Here is a 5,556-nt window from a genome sequence, read left to right on the forward strand (position 1 = left end):
GAGAATTTAATAAACTTTAAAGTTTGCAAAATTTAATAGTAATGTGATATTTTATTTCTGTATTCAAAATGATGGTGAACATTTTAACATGTTGAATTCTCTTTGTTTAGTATAGTGTAAAACCAGGGCCAATACAGCTAACATGGAATATATACACTGACCAATAAAGAAATAGACATTTAATAAAACTATAGTTATAAAAACAAGAAGATTTGGTATGAATGATTAAGATATAACTCTCCACTGGGCACAATAGACCAAATGAAACAGAAATTATTATATATATATTATAGGTCTTCGTACGTCCTTCAACAGTGTCCAAAATCCATACCGTATAGTCAGCTATAAAAGGCCCGAAATGACAAATCTAAATCATTTTAAACAACAAAACTAACGGCCTAATTTATATGCTACATAGCAACAAACGACAACCACTGAATTACAGGCTGCTGACTTTGAACATATTATTTAATCAATCGAAATAATAAAGTACTATAATTTTGAGTATGTAATTGATTTGTGTATCCGAAGAAAAGAAGAACGTATGATACTTATTTAGGGTCATACATTGATTATTTTTCATGATTCCAATAACTTTGGTGTCTTTTCAATTTTTGGAATAATAATACCGAAAAAAGATTTGTTCGTCAAGTAACATCACATTCAACGAATCAATGTTTTACCCAGCAACGAAATATGCGAATGTTAAATTTGGAAGGGTTTCATGGTGATTTTTTTCTCCAAAAAAGTTACATGCAATGAACTTCTGTCAGAATATTGAGGTTCTAATTATATAATATCCATTTAATAGATGATTTTAAAATAGTAGTTAATTGATTGTTCGACTCAAACATATGTATCTCCTTCGGTTACTGTCCTACATTAGCCACTGGAGTATAAGAATGCCTTTCCATTGTAATTCGCAACAAGCAACATTCTCCTTTCCTTACTAAAATGAATCGCACGTGGTCGGGAGAGGCCATCATTTTTAGTCAACAGTTGTCGGTGTTTTTGTCCATCGGAAGATATTATTATTACATTGTTTGAATTACGTCTTACCACGTAAACATTGCCATTATTGTCTACAGAGATTCCTGCGGGTTTTTTCAATAGACTTTCTTTGCAAAATGTCCAGTGAATATGACTGTGTATATCACAACATGTAACAGTGTTGCTGTCAGAATTTGTATAATAAAGATTTTCGCCGTATGCTGCAATATAACTATAACCAATCAGGCCTTTCTGCACAAAATCGATAATGCTCTCGTTGTTTAGATTGATGATTTGAAATCCCTGACTACAAATATCAACTAATTTCGATTCATTATATGTAATTCCAAATGCAGAATGTTTGTTTGGAATAGCTTTCTTGATTTGTTTGGTTTTTAAATCGATTATAGTTAAAAGTCTATCAACATAATCACCAGACGTTACAGCTAAGGTGTTGTCTTCAGTAATGTGTGCTATATCAAACGCCATTGTCGAAGATTTCACTTCAAAATTTAGTGATCCATTTACACTTAACACTTTAACTGTGCTTTCTCCATAATTTGAGAATGCCATTCTTCCATCAGGTAGCAGACATAAACCACAGACATTGGATAAATCTGCATCCATGGTCTGTTCTAATTTAAGATGTAGATTTTCGTAGCAACTTGAAGGTACATTTGTCAACATCTTTTGGGCTTGTTTTTCTTTTTTCGTGATAAGATTTATTTCGTATGGTTTACTGCCAACTACAACTTTTCCAAAATGTTGAATATCAGCAATATTTTGAATCGCGGTATTTAGATCAAATGAAAACAACACCTGTTTAAGATTTTCGTTACCGGAAATTGACCTCAGGTATTTATCGTGGCCAGAGACTTCATTGTCTAATCGTTTCATCGATAAAAAGGTCTGGAGATTTGACGCATGTTCTTTGATATCGAAAATGTTCCCCTGTAATTTCGCAATTTCCTGTTCTTTTTCCTCTAAAGAATTCAACATCTGACGGATTTTCTTGCTCTCTGTTTCATCGATTATCTGCAGTGACTTTATTATATCTGCCTGTATTTTGTCAATATGATTATTGATCGCTGTTCTGGTATCTTGGATTTTCTTCTCAATTTGCTTCCGAGCCTCAGATAAAGTTTGAAGGTTGTTCTGTCTGTTCTTTTTAATTTTCTCCATATTTTCAACGACTTCGTCTAATTTCTGCTCAATCTCATAAAATGCATTTGAAGTCTTGACATTATTTATTACGTCGTCTAACTTTGCAATTTCTTGGCATTTGTTGTGACTTTCCACAATGCAGTTACTACAACATGGACAATCGTGCTTCTTGCAGTAAATGCTGTATTTTGCATTATGTCTGTCACAGAACTGGGAAATTTGAATTACATCACTAGGTAAATTTTTATATTCAGAAATTGGTATGACGGTATGATTTCGTGATGCCTTTGATAAAACGTGGTGTTCCTGGCAGCCTTCGCAAAGTCCTTCATCACATTCAGTACACCAGACAGCAGAAGGTTTGAAGATATGGCGTAGATCACAAACACCGCAATTCAAATATGAAGCCGCCATAATACAATATAGATTGTTCACCCTGTAAAAAGTATTGACATTTCATCATTGCATCTTAAGAAATTCTTACATTATTCTCATTTATATTACAATAACTTAAATACTGAAATAGGTTTAGAATAACGGTATTCTACTGTTGCATTTATTTACCAAAGTTGAAATGCACAATTTCGAAGTTCTTATAATGTTTCCTCTTACAAAGCTATAATCTTATTATATAAAGAATATCCCGCACCGTTTTCCTATCCGTATGTTTCTCTATTTTAAAAAGCAGTGAAATATGGTACAGTAATATATAATCAATTGTATTGCTAAATGTTACATTTTTAGAACTCTAGTATAAAGTTGAATTATAGATAAGCACACTCCTAATTGAATTGGTGCAATCATGTTGAGCCGCTCTGTTGACTTCATACACATAGAATATATTAGTCCAAATAATTAGAAAGTCCAGTCAGAACGTTGACCCCGGTTTCACCCAATTTCGTCAAGCAATTTTTGTTTCTTTTTTCTTCAACGGAAACATGTATGTTTCCTCCAAAAATCATATCAAGTGAAATCAAAGCATCCTGTACGTTACAATTGACAATTGTGTAAACTTGTAGAAGTTCTAACATACAAATTGTTTTGAATAAGTGTACTCAGTTAGAATAAGAAGCTTTCAAACCAAAGGTCGTCAATTGTCGCGTCAAACTTTCGCAAGCCTCTAGCCTTTGTTAGTCTTGTATTATTTTAATTTTAGTTTCTATTGTACAATTTGGAAATTAGTATGGCGTTCATTATCACTGAACTAGTATATATTTGTTTAGGGGCCAGTTGAAGGACGCCTCCGGGTGCGGGAATTTCTCGCTACATTGAAGACCTGCTGGTGACCTTCTGCTGTTGTGTTTTTTTCTATGGTCGGATTGTTGTCTCTTTGGCACATTCCCCATTTTCATTCTCAATTTTATCACATGACATTTTATTCTTTATTCTGGGGAAACTAAGCTGAATTTAAGATATTTGATGATGCATTTTATGAACAGGCCTGTGTCAAATTTGTGAAACTGTATATGCTGTTATACACAAATGCGACACATCAATGTGTCGAAAGTTATGTCTCAGATGTTCCGATAGTAATTTAAGATTCATGTCCCGTTATTGATAGTTATCAAAGGTACCAGGATTATAATTTAATACGCCGACGCGCATTTCGTCTACATAAGACTCATCCGTGAAGCTCAGATAAAAAAAGTTATAAAGCCAAACAAGTACAAAGTTGAAGAGCATTGAGGATACAAAATTCCAAAAAGTTATTCCAAATACGGCTAAGGTAATCTATTTCTGGGGTAAAACAATACTTAGTTTTTCGAAAACTTCAAAGTTTTGTTTACAGGAAATTTATAAAAATGACAATATAATTGATATTCATGCCAACACCGAAGTGCTGACTACTGGGCTGGTGATACCCTCGGGGACGAAACGTCCACGAACAGCGGTATCGACCAAGTGGCGTAAATAGTTGTCAAAGGTAACACCTTATTTGTACTATTGTGTGTAATAATATAATTACAGTATGTTATTTACAATAAACATTCTCTTATTACGAAATACATTTTTATACTGCAGACGTATATAAAACAACTACAAATAGATAAACATATTTTATCATTTTTAAAACAATTTCAGAACTGGAAAAGAGATTCAATATTCCAGTAAAGGTTACTCTGGGCCATAGAATACTATTCCAAGAGTTACTATGATATTTTGGTATATATTTTTACTGCTGTAACTAAATGATACCAACATCAGAAATTAATTTCCATTTATAAAGATCAAGGCTAACCAAAATATGTAAAAAATACTTGGTCTAGACAGGGTTGAAATATTGAATTCCCTTGCAATACTGATGTATATCGGATATATATTTAAAAGATATAATAATCAAAGTATTCTCTACGTAAATCCATCTCAATTTGAAATGAAAGGAAATTGGTTTGCAATCAGTGTATAATTAAACTTTAAACAATAAATTGTGTCTCATTGATCCCATACTTCTGCACTAAAATTATAATCAAAGTACAGAAGTACTAAACATATGATGGAAGGTCACACGCAATTGTCTCAGAGAAAAAAACGTATTTCTTTACCTCAAAATTAGGTTAAGGTGCATAGATATATATATATATATATATATATATATATATCTGAGACAAGTTCCTGTTTGGATGCTGAATAACTGACAGGGAATTCAACCTGACCGAAATAACTATTATATTGTAGTGATATTACCATTTGTTATCAGTAAACTCTAGATTATTGTTATATATTATATTTTAAATATTTGTATAAAAGACGGACGAAAGATACCAAAGGGACAGTCAAACTCATAAATCTAAAATAAACTGACAACGCCATGGCTAAAAATAAAAAAGACAAACAGACACTATAGTACACATGACACAACATAGAAAACTAAAGAATAACAACACGAACCCCGACAAAAACTAGGGGTGATCTCAGGTGCTCCGGAAGGGTAAGCAGATCCTGCTCCACATGTGGCACCCGTCGTGTTGCTTATGTGGTAACAAATCCGGTAAATAGTCTAATTCGGTAGGTCACATTCATGAAAAGGAATGGGATTATAGTTACGACGTAAGGAACATATCCAATATCATTTGTGAAACGATACAACAGTCATATATATTTTCAAGATCATTTTTATAAATTTCCTGTTTTCAATATTTTGAATTTTTCGAAAAACTAAGGATTTTTCACTGGTAATATACATTAATTTTCATAAAACAAGGATTACTTTCAAGCACCATAGCACTTTAACTAAATGAAACTATGAAACCTTCAGCAAACGCGAAAAGCTAAAACGCAAAAACGCGAAATCGGAAAGAAAAAATATTTCTCGTTTTCGCGTTTTCGTCTTTTTGTTTCCGCGTTTTAGCCCTATAGAATATGAAGGGCAAAAACGCGAAAACGCAAAATGGCCTTAACCGG

Source organism: Mytilus galloprovincialis, chromosome 6 (genome assembly GCF_965363235.1).
Source record: "Mytilus galloprovincialis chromosome 6, xbMytGall1.hap1.1, whole genome shotgun sequence".
Classification (NCBI taxonomy): Eukaryota; Metazoa; Mollusca; class Bivalvia; order Mytilida; family Mytilidae; genus Mytilus; species Mytilus galloprovincialis.